General features: G+C 42.6%; 1 long non-coding RNA gene across 2 annotated transcripts; it reads left to right on the top strand.

Moving 5' to 3' along the window:
• Positions 1-1,779: 1,779 nt before the first annotated feature.
• LOC111928953 (uncharacterized) lies at positions 1,780-15,394 on the top strand. 2 transcript variants are annotated; one of them, XR_002864392.2, is made up of 5 exons: positions 1,780-2,039; positions 10,547-10,719; positions 10,850-10,902; positions 11,092-11,211; positions 12,635-13,696. It is a non-coding gene; the product is annotated as an uncharacterized LOC111928953 (long non-coding RNA). The 2 variants fall into 2 exon arrangements; XR_015287164.1 differs by lacking the exon at positions 11,092-11,211 and having other exon boundaries at positions 12,635-15,394.
• Positions 15,395-16,527: the final 1,133 nt, after the last annotated feature.

Below are 16,527 nucleotides of genomic sequence, written 5' to 3'. Positions count from 1 at the left end.
GAGGACTTATTAATCTGTTATATCTTAGAGGCATTGATTTTGGTGACATTTATATAACGCTGGTATGACTAAAATGAACTGATTGATTCATGCGTATGGATTAGTTTGCCTAAGACTTTGAGGCCAGGTAGCTTTATCATGCACTGTAACGCCAGAATTCATCACTGTATTATTTACGAGAGACTGAACTGGCTGCATCTCAACAACTGAAGAGATCTTCACTGTTTTATTTATGTATAAATGTTTACTTAATCAGCCGCCAATTTTGTTTAGCAGAATTTGTTCGCAAATGGAAATTGTTAACGATAACGTGGTTTATATTTTAAAATTTATAGGCTTTCATCTATAGCAAAATCCAAGATTTCCAAATCTTGTCTTTGTCTACTGGCAATCAACAAGCTCTCTTGTATATGCTTTCTGGTAATTGCAATTAGCTGCTGCAACATTTCACATAAAAACAATGCAACCCTAACATGGGAGATCTGAGTGGTAGTGTGTCCACGTCAACATAAATATCCCAACCTTTACAAACGCTGCTGGAGGTTTAACAAAGCAACAAGGAGCCACCAGCCAGTGCAGAGGCAGGAGCTCATGGACATGAGTGGTGATTTCTGCTGCCTTGTTTTACAAGAAAATCCCAGTTCCAGGTAAATTGTGTCTCAGTCACAGGGACCATATCCCCTTGCGGAAAGCCTGGTCAAAGGGGGCAAGGAAAACATCTGTGCATTGCAGCTGGGAAAGTGGCTGGGCTACAATGCGTGTTTAAGGGTATAACATTCCAAGGAGGCTTAATCCCAGGTTCCCAATCGATGGCATGTGTTTTCTTTGGACCACGCTGCTTCTCCCAGGGACCAAGGAATAAGGAGACATAAAGGATTTATTAAATGAAAGCAGAGACTTTCCTGTTAGGAGCCATTTAGAAATATTTTTAGTGCAAAGGCACAGAAGAAGTGACATGCTAGAGACCTATAAAATAATAAGTAGTGTCCAGAGAAGGTGAATTGAGTGCTGCAGTTCACCATAGGTAATACAGCAAGTGGCACTATGTAGGGCAATGAAGAGGTGAAGTCTTAAATGTAGTTATAAGTAATGTTTCATTACCCATCACAGGATTAACCCACGGACTCCCTGACCCAATACACCAGAGAGGTGATGTACAATGAGCTTTAGTAAGATATTATGCTGTTTCACAGCTCAAAGAAAGAAAGAAAGAAAAAAAAAAAAAAGAAAAAACAAGAAAAGCCTGTCACCTACAGTCTCTTGTTTCAGGGTCAGGAGGAATTTCTGGCTCCCTGAGGAACTGCAGAAACACCCCTGCTGAGTCTTCAGCCATACTTCACACTTGTGATTTTTTTTTTTCCCAACCATATTTTATTAACATAAAAAATTACAACAGTATTAGGTAGGCCTGGAAAATTACTTGCCAGCTGTCAGTTTGAAAAGGGGAGTAAACTTTGCATGACAGCACGCTGGGCTGTATCTTCAAGATCATGGGATCACAAGATAGTGATGCTGAGGGGTAGCTGTGCCTCACAACCATTGAACCCATCGCTGCAGAACTGGTGTCAGCAAAAAGTCCCTCTCCATGTTTCTTTTTGGCTGCCTCAGGTACTAGAAGGCTCCAATTACATCACTCCTAAGCTTTCCCTTTTACAGCCCAAACCGACTCAATCTACAGGTCTGGTCACTATTCTTTTAGGGCAACCAGGAGAAGCACCTGGCAAAGGCAAGGGACAAAAAAAAAAAAGTAAACATAAGTTGGGCTAGGAGCTGCTTTAATAATCTCTGTGCCCAGCTGGATGTAACGTGGGTCCCTAACTGGAGAAGTAACAGCAACACATGTGGAAGTTGCTCAGAGGCCCCTTAACAAGCTCAAGGGGATGTGCTGAGGAGGATTTCCTTCCTGCAGGCCAAAGTGATAAAGCTGATATTGTTTGCAGTGATTTTATAACTCCTGGCTGAACTAGAGATTAAACTTTAGGAAGATGTTTCAAGAGTGACTGGAGTTCTGAAGAATGATGGCTCTGTTGGACCCCTTGGTAAGACACCCCACATGCTAAGTGTTTCTGTTGATGTGCAAGTACGGCAGTTTGACTCGTGTCTCAGCAATTAAGTTTTATTTCCTGTCTTACACCCTGTTTATCCATGCTAATAGCTCTCCTAGATCTTCTTGGATAACACCTGCTGTGTAGGAAGGTATAAAATTGTAGGAAGGGCTGAATATTTGTCACCGTAATGTCATCAAAATGGTCTTGACTAAAAGGTGTTGCTGCAGGAGTCTGATTTTTTTCTCAAGCTTCCCTCCATGCAGACGAGCTTTTAGTCATGTTTCAAAATAAAATGAAGACGTGCCATTTTTTTTATTATTTTTTAATTTTTTTTTTCATCTGTAAAGCTAAAAATGAAGCTGTTATGTGCATGCTTCCTTCTGCTTGGATGCACTTGCCAGCATCTGCTGCTGTGGGAAGCTAAAGTCACTGATGGCGAAGCTAAATTAAACCTCTCCAGTGTGTGTTTTGAGGGGGCATAAACCAACATCTGCAAGGTGGCCTTGGGGTAAGGGTAGCTGACCCTCAAGCTGATGTGCCCTGCTTAGAGCTTTGCTGTCCTGGGGATGCAGCAGCTGCACAAAAATGAGACTTGGAGACCCCCGTTTTCTTCGCAATATCCTTTATTTACCATAGCATATGTATTATTGTGTGGTGTGCTCTCCCTAAGCCCCACCCGTGAGGGCCAGTGGCTGCCTGCTGCTCTGCACCTCTGCTGAATATTAAGCAGCTTCCTAAAAGCAATGAAGCTGTTATGGCTGAACAGCTTCGCCATGTGCAGGCTGCACAGATATCCAGCAAAGAAATCAAAGGCATGATGTCACCAGTATTTCTTATCTAAAATTAAATATCTGTCTTAAGTCCCCAGACGCACGGAGACTTTGTATTAGAAACATATACTGAGAGTTCAAACTCTGAGTCATCTCATATATATTTCACTCAAGCCAGGGGAATAGCAGTGAGAATAGACCTGCAAAAGAGCAATTCTCTATTCTAGCAAGATGAGGGAGAAAAAAAATGTTCAGGGAAAATAGTAATGGGTTCACAAGTGAAAAAATCTTGCCAATGAAATTGTGTCTCTAATATTCTGTACCTTTGCAATAAAGTCACGATTTGCTGTGGAAAATGCAGCAGAGAATAAGTGGGTCAACTTGTGCTCATTAATGGCAGAGACAGAGTAAGTGGCATTTAAAACAAATCCACTCAGAGGGAAAGTGAAAATTATTTATTCTGAAGGCATCCAATGTTTGTTGTCACAATTGGATTTCAAGAGCAAGTCACAATGCTTTGGGGTGCCTTTGTCCAGGCAGGGTTAAGCCAAGCTCAGGATGTGCTGGAGCCGAGGGCTGTGTTTCTGCTGTTGCTCTCCACTGCATTGCAGGACATGCTGGGTGGCCACTGCTGTGCCCTTTCTAGCACATGCCACAAGTGTTCCAGCCCAGTCACCAGGGGCTGAAGTGGGAGACGTGATGCTGGAAATTACTTGGCCCCATCTGTGCTAAGGGATAAATTGTGCCAAGCTCATTGTCAGTCCACTCACATGTCAGCAGCTGCACTTGGGTGCAGTGAATATATGTGGATCAGGAGCACTTTTAATATCCCTCTACCTTTTGTGTCCTTATTATCCCTGTAATGGGCCCTATGTAGTCCCCAGGCCAGTGGTTGTTCATCTTCCCTCATTCCTCTCAGGCTGTGCTGCTGATTTTCTTCTCACCTGGGTAGGCTCCTGTGTTGTGGGTGCACCTCAGCTCCTAAATAGTTTTCTCCAAAGTAGAGAAAGATACTCTAGGTCTCTAAAACCTCTACTCTGCTAAAAGGGGTTGTCTTCTCCTGTGAGCATTCCAGTCGTGAAGGAGCTGTGCAGTGGGTTTTCTTGGATTCTGGCGATGCTGCCCATACAGGAAGGCATGGGGCAAGAGGAAGCACAGAGGCATTTCTGGAGTCACTGTGGAAAAAACCCTGCACTAGGCTGTCCTCCAGCTTTTACTGGATTATAGCCCAGACCTGAGACCCAACAGATGCACTGTCAGGTATGAAGTATTGGCCCAAGATTCGTGCTGGCTCTGTAATGGGAACCAATTCCCCTCTCTAATGCTCAGTTGTTGCATTGCATAAAAATCATTATTACACATTGTGAAATCTAATTACATTATTGCACACTGTGTATACACTCTAATAAAGGCAGTGGAAGCAATAACACTGCTAGTAATACACCATTCCTCTGAAATTGCTATTGGTGTCAATTCTACATTCATTTTTTCTTGATTTACTCTGAAGAGCAAGGCTTTCAGCCGGCTTGCTTTGGCAGGTGGATGAAGTGTCAAGACCTTACAAGGGCTGCAGAGCTCCTACTGCATTAGGGAGCATGTGAGGGGACCCAGCCAGTGGTGAGACCAGTCCCTCCTGAGGGTTACAACGCTGTCCTGAGATGGGTCCAAAGCCAGCTGGGCTCAGTTTCCACTGAGAGTACCCGTTCTCTCCACTGACTGTAGATCCTTGGGCACTTCTGCTCTTAGATGTCTGAAACCAGATCGGCTCAAATGCCTCCAGCCCTCTGTTGTGCTGGCGTGGAAGAGGAAGAGGAGGATAGATGGCCCTTTGTCACAATTCAGAGATATATGTATTTGCCAGCATTGAGCTGAGAGGGATTTAGTTCTCAAAGAGTATTTTCAGTTCTCTGCTTCCCCACCGTTAACTTCGCATTGTAAAGCTTGTGTGATGGATATGAGCTGCTAGTGCCAACCTGCTGGTTCCTTGCACTCTGCTCTCCTTGCAAGCTGTCACACAAGCTCTTTTTAGTAGTGGAAGAGATGAAGAGGGGCTCCTTAAGCACCTCAGTGTCTTCAAGGAGGTAGGTACAGAGTTAGCAGCCATTGCGATACTGTTTGCAATGTTCCCTGAATTCATCAGCTGAAGAAATCACATTGGGAGCTGAGGAGAGTTGTAGGGGTTGTGATGATCTTCTGAAGAGCCTTTCTTTTCAAGGGTGGCAAAAGAGTCCAGGGTTCAGCCTCTGAAGAAAAGAAAGGAAAAGGAAAGATGTCAAACCACAGATTGAGGAAAAGGATGACTTTGTATTTCCTTTCCTAGACAGTTTCAGACACTGAAAGCTGCTGTTCCCATCACAACCTCTTCAGAAGAAGAGAGCTTGAGCCTGCAGCATTTCAGTGTCTCTTTACTTCTAAATGAAATGGGATACCAAAAGCTGGTCCCCAAACAACAGCTAAGCATTTACAGGAGAAAAAAACCTGGCCCTGCTTTGAGTCTGCTGTAAAGCCTTTTTGCCAGGCCAAAAACTGTCCAGGGTCCTGTGCTGGAAGCCAAGCACAGCTGGGTCATCACTTTTCCTAATGTGCCAAGGTCGGTCCCAGGCATGGGGTGGGCACAGTTTTGGCTTTTTCACCGTGTGGGGCTGTTTTACATCAGGTAGTGCAGCACTCCAGGAGCCCAGGGCATCCTCTCTCTCCTGCTCTGGAATGCAAAGCATCAAATGCACCATGTCCTGCTGTGCTGACACTCCCCCATCCAAGGAGGCGTGTCCATCCACGTTTACCTCTGAATCATCTTGTAAAAGAGGTGATTCATTTGTTCTGCCTACAGACTGTCTGAAAGTGGCTCATGTTTTAGCTTTTGCCTGTCTTTTTCCAAGTCTGCATGGAGACACATAAGTCTGTGGAGCACCAGTGGATCAAAATGTGTAATTCCCATCACAATGTTCTGACTGTAGAGGACCTCCCTCTCTTTAATACTGCAAACTGTGTCTTACAGATATGTTGGAAAAATATTCTTTGCAGTAGTCAGCAGGGTATGGAATGCATTCTGGCTATATATATTACTTTTCCAGTTTTTCTGTGCTGCCAGAGGCACCACATGGAAAAAAAACTTTAAGGGAGCAGAGGCAAGCAGAGAGAAGGTGCTGAGATGAAGGAAATTATGGGGGACTATCAAGGGAGAGGAAAACATTTATCTCTACTCTAGGTATCCCACAGTTATCAGACTGCATCAGGTAAAAGATGTGTGCAGGTAAGCTTTAATTTCGTTTCAGCTGCTGAACAGTTTTGTTGTTTTTTTTTTTTTTAATCACCACTAGCTTGTAATAAGTTAATTAAAAATTTCAGTAAAGTATTCAGCAGTCCTCCACTGGGAAGGTATGCCTGAACTTAGCAGTGTTCTCTTGGTCCCCTGAATTCCTGTTCTGTATGCACATTTCACATTAAGGATGCCACCACTCTCTTTCTGTCTCGTGCCAGTCCCAGAAATCACAGATCTCTGTCTCTGGCAAGCTGTCTGGCAATTCTTCCTTTGGGAGGTGTTTTTTTAGTTCCTTCTCTTGGACAAAAGTCTGTTGAAAAGAGAAGTGCCAAAAGCTATATATGTAAAATCTAAGAGAACTTGGGAGGCAACGAGGAGGGCAGTGACAGATGAGGAATAGGAGGAAAACACCACAAGCCACCCTGTCGTCCTTTCCTGTGGAGTAAGAAGGTCAATCTTCCTCAGCACACAGCTGAGTGCTAGTTATAACTGTCAAGTTTGTATTGAACCTACTACCTGATTTTTCCCTGTAGTAAATTACTGTGGAAGTCAACACTATTTCTGCCTTTATTGCAGAATCATGGCTATCAGATACAGAAGAGACAAGAGGGTTGCCTTGATAAAGGCCTCCCCCTTGACGCAGTGATTTATGAGCAGTACCAGCTTTCCGGGCCCTGCTGTAGCAGATATTGCCGGAATGAGTCTGGTCTCGGTCTCCCCTGGCCTGAAACAGAGGTGTGAACACTGTTGTGGACAAACAGGGGCTTCCTGAGCCAGTGTAACTTCATAAATCATCCGTGCTATGTTGCAGTAGCCAGCACTGGGAAGTCCGAGCTTACGGGTCAAGCATGGAGAATGTTAAATTCCTGGAGACTGGGAATGGTCAGGAGCCCTGGGATCACAGATTTGGCATGTGACTGGTGTACAGTGGTAAAACTTTACAGACAGATGCCTCTATTTTTCTTTCTTTTTTGATCACTTCTTGATTAATCTTGCTTCACAATAATGGGTAATAATGCACCATTAGTGGAGATGAGCTGCCTTGCTAATGAACTAGACTGAAGGATTTGTACAGATCATAACCTTGCCATATGCCTTGTGACCTTTCCCTCCTTCACCACCACATCCTTTAGTGATTGTAACCTTTTTCATATTAGTTTCTAGCCTTTTTATTTTTTTTTAATGGATAATTCCAATTAGTGTCTCATCCTGCAGGTGCAATTCAACACTCATAAAAAACTTGATATCCTGCCAGTCCCAAAATTCAATGGCATCCTTCACTAGGGTTCTGATACTGGGGAGAAGTGACTCACTAAAACTTTGCAAAATGTTCTAGCTGCCAAGGATGCTGCAATGTGGCATGAGTGGCAATCCCCCTCTCTTTATATCTGTCACAGTGTTTGGAGGAAAAACAAGAAAAATCTGGGCCCCAGGTAGAAACCTAAGCCTGTTGAGGAATTAATGAAATCACACTGTTTGGAGACTTGCAGATGCTGTTCTGTTGGGAGCATGCTGAGGCTGCCATTAAATCCCTTTGGATAAGACTCAGTAAACATCTGGTAGCTTTTTTTAAAAAATAGAAACTGTAATTGTTCTAGGCCTTGCTGTCTGCCCACGCTGGTAATGTGCCTGCGAGGTCTAATTAGTTGACAAGTGACAAAAGAGGCCACCGTAGCGAAGGGGAGGCCAGGTGCCAGGATTGTTAGATGGGTTGGGCAAGAGCCACGAGAGCCAGCAGGTGATGGATGCAGGAAAGGTGTATTATCCCCTGCTTTGTTACAGATGCAGGGACATGAGGAAACGAGGTAAAGTGATAAGCCAAAGGCTCAGCGTTTTGCTATTTGTCTTATGTAAAACTGGCTCTGCAGTCGTCTGTGAGCAGGGTGGTTAGGCTCTGTAATAGCTGGTCAGTGCTAAAAGAGCCCTGACCTTCAGGCTCTACTGAGTACCTTTCAGTGCTTGTGGGACTAAGATGGAGAGCACTTGCACTTGAGTCCATCATGAGCAAGATTAGTTAAAACTGATGTAGCTGTATTCCTGTTTGCTATCAGTGATAAAATCCCCATTCACTGTCAGCAAAAGCTGAATTCATTCAAGGCAGAAGAGAGTCCCATCTGCTCTTATAAGTGAGTCTGTGGGAAAGGATTATTAGTTGAGCACAGCGAAATCTGACTGTCTGCTTTGCTTGTATCTTCACCTTGAATTGTTGCAATTCCTAAATTAATACATTCATCATATTTATTATTGTTATCTATTATATTTATATAGATAAAATACATTGAAGATGTTGCCTTTCAGGCAAAACTTTCTGAAAGCTTTCCAGATCCAGGGTGGACTGTTCCAGCTGGTATCCAGCTCCTCATCAGTGTGAGGACTGATAAGTCTGCTGACTGTCTGCACCAGAACTGGACTTGGCAGTGCAGAGATGCCCAGCATGTGTGAACCTGTGGGCTCAGGTGCCATATGCAGTTACTTTTGAGTCTGCCAGTCCCAATGTTTGGGCTTTTTCAGTACTGCACCTATGGCTGGGCTGAACTTTTGCTTTTTTCATAGCTGGGGATGTAGGAAAAGTGTTTTTAAGTGTTTAAGCACTGCTTAGCACATGACTCTAGTTTTGTCTCGAGGAATTAGATCCTCTTCATTTGTCTTGGCTCCTCTTGAACAGTTCCCATCCAAGGGGCAACAAGATAAGTCATGGGGACAGAGTGGTGGTGGGTTATGAGAATATCCCTTGGTCTGTGTTTGCCAGCACTCATGCTGAGGGTGCAATACTTTTTCCAGGTGTTCTGGTAGATTTGGGGGTCTCACAGCAGTTAGTGTCATACCTACACCAACATCTGGCCCGTCACTGCTAAACTGGCCAGACCGTGCTGCTGGAAGTGGATTTGATTTGTGCTGAGGTCACCTTGAATCACAATTACCACTGGGAAGGAGTGGATGCATGTGAACAATCACAGATAAAATTGTGTAAAGGAGATCACCAGAAGTGAAAACAAGTTCACCAAAAACATCTGCCAGCAAATTCAAAGCCATTAGCTACGTTTGTTTCCCCATACAGTCAATAGGTCCCATCCATCATCCCACTGCTCCATGGGGAGGATGTGCCAGGGACAGTAAGGAAAACCCCACCAGAGACACTCACCCTGGACATTCCTCTACCTCCCTCTCCTCCTGTAAATCAGGAATAACCTCACTAAAATCAAAAAGAATTCTCCAGGGTAGAATTTTGTAAATGAATAAAGGAAAGGTTTCACGCTCGTTTTCTTCTGTCCAGGGCACCATGAAATTAAAATATTTGGGTTTAGATTGCTGCTAACCTTAAAACTGTGTTCTGTATTAAAAAAACAAAACCAAAAGTATAATAGATATTAAAAATAATGTATTATATAAAATATTGTATTATATATAATATGTAAAGATAACTAAAATGTATATTTACATATACATATATATATGAAGACTTCCAAGTTAATGTTTTGGCAGCCATCTGAGCGCCCTGGTTAGGTTTTGGTCTGATAAATGGGTGCAAAAGAAGTGATTGAATCTCCACACCTGGAAAACCCATGTGTTGCTCCAGATCTTGGCTGAGTTAATCCAGTCTGAAATGATATTTAGTGAAGCTCCCTCTGTGTAAGATATTGCTGTGAAATTTTAGGGCAGACAGAGGAACAAGAGAGTGGGAGATGGATGGATGCAGGTAAAACACATTAAAATCTTTTAAAAGAAAGGCTTTGTTCTTTGGGAACAACAACTGCATGCTACCCAGCTGCCTTTAATGCTTCAGTCCCTTTATTCCTTTGGAAGCAGGGGAAATCCAAAACAGAAACAAGGCAACAACACTACGCTCTTTTTCTTCTTGCAACACAATGCAAGGGCAGAACATTTCAGTTTTTCTTTTAAGATCACAGGTAAACGAGCTGCCATCATCTTTACATTCCTGGCATGATCTACATCTCAAATGAAAATTTGGGATAATGATTATTATTTATAAACAACAAGGATGACAAAGGAAAAATAGGAAATGCTCTGTAAATGCAGATAAAATTATCCTTGGCACCACCTGCACATTTGTACACGTATATGTGTACATAAAAATAGGAAAGCCTACTGAGTTATTGAATAGAAATGAGACTGGCAAGAAGTGTTTTTCCCCAAGCCATTGCATATTCCACAATTCTGTCACAAAAATGTCTTTCCTCCCACCTCTGACATTCTATTGTTGCTTTTCAACCAAAACAAAGTGAAAGGAGATGAAAAGATTGAAGAGGAAATGGTAAGTTATTTTCAAAGGTAATTTCTGTCAGGTTTTATTTTAATCGTGTGCTGGCATGATGACAAAAGTTACCAGTGTGTGCTCTGAATGATGTTTGGTGATTTGCTTTGCCCCTTTTTGTTTGTTTGTTTGTTTGTTTTTGTTAAATAACAGCAATGTTTGTCACATAAAAATGCCTCTTTCCCAATTTCAGAAGCTCACAGACTGAAAAGCAAAGAAAAAATAGAAGAAGGAAGAATAAAATGTCCACTTTGGATGTCCTAGCTGGTAGAAAATGTCCCGTCTCCTTGAGCAGCCCTTCATCCCTCACAAATAAAGATGAGCAGCAAAGAGATGGAAAAGGGATGGATAACATTGATGGAAAAGGTATGAGATGAGCAACCCTAAAACTGGTGTTCAGCCTAGTGGTGCTAGTGAGCACGTGTGGGATGCCCAGCTAAACCCCTGGTCAGTGCAGGATTAATCCCTGCAACAGTGCTTCCTGTTTATTTTCCAGTGATTTCTGCAAGCAGCACCTAGAAGAGAGAGCTGCTGGCTTTCACATCATTAGTGAGCACACTGCTTTTATTTCCTTTTGTCTGAGTGCCTATTTTATAAGATTATCTTATTTTGGAAGAGTTTGCCCTAAGTGGTGCTTTTTGTTTTCACACATGTTGCAGCTGCAAATGCAGGCAGAGGTGGACCACAGAAAGAATGTCTTGCTCAATGTTTGTTTTTTTTATTTTATTATCTTTATAGATGAGGAAGTACTTTCTCCCAGCTTTTTATTCTTTTACTCCGTCTCTTCTAAACCAATGCTTGCTTCCCAAGAACTAGCACGGCCTGATCCTTACACAGACAATTATGACACAGAGAGAGGTACATTTATCCTTCTTTCTGCTTTTGTGTATGGTTTTGCAAAGGAGGCATATGCTGCTCCTTGGACTTGAGGTTTTTAGGACCAAATAGATGTGTTAATTTCCTGCCCCAAAGACTAAAATCCCAGGGAAATCAGAAGAATGGAAGAGCATCTCAAATGAAAATTTGGGATAATGATTATTATTTATAAACAACAAGGAAGACAAAGGTAAAGTAGGATGTGCTAGAGCAATTCCCTTAACGGCAGCTGCAGGTTCCAAGCTTCCTCAGCTATAAACTTCTGTCAGTTCCACCCTGGGACTTCACAAGTTTGGCCATTGTGGTTTGAAATCTCCCCCTGGAAAGCCATTATCTTCTGTACTGAGATGGAAGATGCAGGAGACAGAGGTGCTGACCTGGGATGTCGATGAGACCCCACCACAAACATTTTAGCATTTGCTCCTGACAGAGGAGCTGCACTCACATGGAGTGAGCCCTAATCTGTGATGGGCTCTGTAACCACCACCAGGCTCCAAATTTGGCTCTTGCCCTTCAGAGACTCGCTGGCAGCAAGCACATCCCCTCCCTGATGTACATTCTGGCCCCTGGTTTCTAGATGCCCTGCTGAAGCACCCAAGCAGGAAATGCTCTCGTGGGATAGAGACGCTGGTTTGCCAGTGCACCTGGAAACACATCAGTAGTATGGCTGGGATCACCCCAAAATTACCCACACTGATGGAAATGCACCTTGCAGGTTTGGAGCTGAGCTGTGAGAATGGCTTGCTTTCGAGTTGATGGTGAATCACTTGAATCTGAAATCAAATGGAGGTCTCTTGTGAGGGTGGGGATGAGCCCACCTTTATAATGGGAAGCCACCTTGCTTTCTGTGGGATTAGATCATGGGAGCCCTTCTCTCTCTCAGCTTTTCTCAAAGAGATACAGCACATTCAATTAACTGTCCATCTGACTTCTACACATGTTCATGCCTTAAAGAAAGTATAACAGCATTTTATAACAATACCTAAAAGAGATTAGGCCTAGAAAAGAACTCAGTGTAATCCTGTTATGTAAGAGCAAGAATATTTTGCAGGCGATAAATCAAATGCTTCCCACAATAGAAAGCTCCTTCATTACCTTTTAAGCCAGATAAACGCTCAAAAAAAGCTTAGCTATAAGGTATGTGTTGTGATAAATAATACACAAGTCAAAATTTAATTGCTAGTAGACTTCCCATTTGCTCACAGTCATGCAACCTTTTCCTTCCACAGGACAGCATGTGCAAAGCCCCTAGAACCTCCACACATTAAAATTGCAATTATGGAAACAATTTATAATCAATATGTGCTTATTAGGGTAACCTGCATGTATGGGATATTTTATAGCAATTATAATCCTGACAGTCCTTTCCGAGAGCAAAATTTGAGTCTTGGTTTTTCCCTTTCAGGTTTCAGTCCCCGCAGTGCCATCTACTGCTGAGATAAGTTTGAATGCTGAATTTATTATTTCTTTGGGGGAAAATTCTCAGGGACCAGCATCTGCAGGTGGAACACAAGCTCAGGGGGAAAAAATAAATGGCTGCAAAAGCCCAGCAATCTGGCTAAAGTCTCTCTACCCATACATAGCTGACACCAAAAGGAAAAAAATAAATCCTAAACTAGGATCCATCATTTGTAATCTTACATTACTGAAACCAAATCTTTCTTTGATCACTCCTCATTCACTCAAGACAATTCATTATTCAGCCAGTGGGAATTGTCTCAGCTCCAGTGAAAGCCAGGGAGTTATACCAGCTGCTATCCGCTGAACTTCTGGCTCAGAACTGTTAAGAGAAAGCTATGCAGATTTGCTTATTTGTTTTGGAAACAAGGATAAATTACTTCTGCCAACCAAACCTACAGCCTTGCTTATTTCTGAGTGATGAGAAGTCACTTCACTATTCTAAGAATAATGATTAAGCAATATGGCAAGTGAGGGACAGCTGAGGTAGGTTCTTGGCATCTCTAGTTTAAGTTTTCATGGGTGTTGAAGTTCTGGCATGACTTTACCAAGCTACTTCTAGCAAGGGAAGAGGTGTCTAAGGTAGTCTTTAAGATTCCCAAAAATAAGGAAAGAATACAAAAATAGTGGGTTTATTTTAAAAAAAGTCAGATACATTTAAAAAATATATGAAAAAATTACCTTCCTCATGTGGTACCTTGGAGGTGTTCATGTCTTACTCTTCTCTAGTTACACATCTCCTTCCCATAAAAATAGCCTGTGGACCGGGCTACCTCCCCCAGGAAGCCTGTTTTCAATCCAAAAAGGACATCTGGCTCTGCTCTGCTCTGCCAAGGAGCTTCAGCTATGGGGGAAAAGGGTACACAACTCTGCACTGTACCTGAGACTGAGGGTTCCTTCCAGAAGGGCATTTATTACAGGGTAAGGAGTGAAAAGCAACAACCATTGCTTGGCTGAGGGTGTCAGTTGTGCAAACTATTTCACTGTTAAAATAAACCTTGAAAAAGCACCACTCTGGAATTTGTTCATGTATTCATTGAGGTGAAGAGAGATGTTTCTCCAGAGTTCTCTTCACAGTATGCTGCAGGTGAGGGGAAGTCCCATCCAACCTGGCACGCGCTCCTTTTAGTTTTAGTTAAGGTGTATTGAGCAATAAGATGGCTGTAGGAACAAGACCATGACCTAAAACAGGGTCACCTGAAAGGCTGGAGAAACAGAGATCTGGGTGAAGAGGTTCAGCTGGGAGCTGACAGCAAATGCTGAGGAGTGGTCAGTATTTGGAAGGGTTGAAGAGAGAACAAACTGAGAAGAGAGCAAACATAGCTAGCTGTGGAAGCAGTGAGTAGAGCATAGACTGCAAGATGAAGGCTGTAGAGAGCATGCTGTGGGTCAAAATTACAGGGCAAAAAATAAAGCAGGAGCAGGGATACCATCTGTCCTACAGGATCAACTTTTGGTAACATATATATTGGGTTTTATACAAATCTCTATGAATAATTCTACATGACTGTATATTTCTTCCCACCCACCTTAGCAAGCATTCTCCATCACAAGTCAGAAACAATTTTCTGAGGAATAGCTAACAGCCATTTGTCTTTTTTACTTACTTTGGTGCCAGTATTTTTTTATTTATTTATTTTGTAGCTGGGCAGAGAAGGATGAGGTGGAACAGGAGGCATGGAGGGTTCTCACCATCACTGGAAGCACCCAGCTTAGGAGCCTGGGACAACACTGCATTGACCATCTTCAGAGGTGTCTACCTCCTAGCAGGGACCACAAAGCCTGGAAGGGCGAGTCTGCTGTTTTACACAATTCAGAGCAATTTCCCATTCTGCCCTGAAATTCATTGATGCTACAGAATGATGCCCCCTCACAGAAACTGGTGATGTACACCCAAAGATGCCTTTTCTTGACATTCTGAGCATCATCTAGACTGCTCATCTTTCCAGCCAAACTAGTCCTTTTCCTTGCATTTCTCATATGAGACCTTGGGTTTGCCAAATGGAAGGAGAAAAAAAAGGATTGATGAGGGAACCGGGCATCTTACAAGAGTGAAGAACCAAGTGAAAAAAAGTAAACTTTAAAGCAGAATTTTCCACTGTCCTGTCAAATCTGTTCATCTGGCCCTGGCTAAATATTTCAACCTAGAGTAGCTCCAGCTGCTCACTTGCCTGTGAGAGAACTTGAATTTCAAAATACCCCCTTGATACTCCCTGTGCCTCTGCTGGGAGCCCAGCTCGAGTCTGAGGGATTAAATCTGGATGTTATTAAATTCTGCTGATCAGTGACAGAAATGCCTTCAGAAAGCAGCACTGAGCAGCTGCTTAATATTGTTTTCATGGTGGTAGAGAGGCAAATGTCTCTTGCACTGGCTAGAAAAAGCAGTTTGTCTCATTCCTAGAAGCATTATATTGTAGAAACACAGCTCAGAGCAATACTTCACAGGCTGGCTGCCAAAACTTCAGCAGAAACAGAAGAGCTTCAAATAATTAGCTAGACAGTGCCTAGCAGGTGTCACTTTGGAACTCCTTGGTGATGATAATCCTCAAAGACTGCAGAGAGGTGATTTGACCAGAGAAATCAGGTCCACTACTCACACATTCCTTCATGAGCAACCACTCTCCTTGCTCATGCAGCAGTTCTGATAGGAAGCAGCTTGACAAAAACATCTGCAATTTGATCTAGAAAGAAAGAAAGAAAGAATAAATTACTTTTTTAAGTTGGCAGGGAAAAAAAAAAATAATCCCCCTACCCCCTAACAAATCAATACAATGTCTTGCATTGGGAAAGGATGCTGTGTAATTGGAATACAGATCCTGCATGAAACCCTGATTCTAATCTGAGGTATTTAATGCTTTCTGCCACAATAAAAGAAGAGAATTAATGGACTCAGTGGGAAATCTAGATGGCATTTAGCTCTGAATCAGACTATTATTTTACACTTGGCATTGATAGGAGTCAAAATGGGGCCACAAGCCCAAGACTTTCTCAGCAACTTGTGAGTGCCAATTCCCTTTATATTCCCATGATCCCTGCTTGGAGGCTTCCCTTTCTCCAGCTCTCAATCACAGCAGCAGCAAACTGAAGTAATAAATAATGAAGCCACTTCAGGCTAAATGTGGGTAAAAAATGAATGCATTCCCTCTCTTTTTGAATGTGTGCCTATTGCACATACATGTAAGATGTATCTGACAGATTATAAAATATATTGTAAGAAGGCAGACATTTATTACAGAAAAATTGTTTTTTGAATGCATGCTTCCTCTATAAAGAAGGGATGTTTTTCTCACACTCTGATCTTTATATCATGCATGTATATTTAGGATAAATTAAATAGCGAGAGGATCTCAACAAATTTTTGCACTTTCTAGTGACAAAAATAATTATATATTTTTACAATCTTTTTTTTCCCCCAATATTAAAAGAGCATGTAAGAAATGGGGCAGGGGAGAGAATGTCATGAATAAAACAAAAACACGAGAAGCTCTCATATCCATCCTAGAGTCTCCTTCCAAGGGCAAGATTTATTTGGAAGGCATCTTTGCAGTGGCCCTCAGGATTCCTTGGATGTATCAGAGGGCTGTGTTGCCCTTCCCAAGCTCACTGTTGTGCTGACTGCAAACCACATAACACTGTGTGTAGAAGCTGTTATTTATAAATGTGGATGTCTGATGAGTCCTCGTGATACCTTCAGGAGCGGATGTGTAAGGTTATGAATATCATGCTCCAAGCCAAATGGCAAGCAGGGAGCAGAAATGAGGCTGGGATTCGAGAGCTCCCAGTTCCCATGCCTCTCTTACAAATCCTGTCACACAAAGATGAGGTGTGAGAGCAATAGCA

This window comes from Cyanistes caeruleus, chromosome 5, assembly GCF_971803275.1.
Source record: "Cyanistes caeruleus chromosome 5, bCyaCae1.hap1.1, whole genome shotgun sequence".
Classification (NCBI taxonomy): domain Eukaryota; kingdom Metazoa; phylum Chordata; class Aves; order Passeriformes; family Paridae; genus Cyanistes; species Cyanistes caeruleus.
The sequence above is the reverse complement of the archived record's forward strand: the minus strand, read 5'-3'. Positions and strand labels throughout refer to the sequence as shown.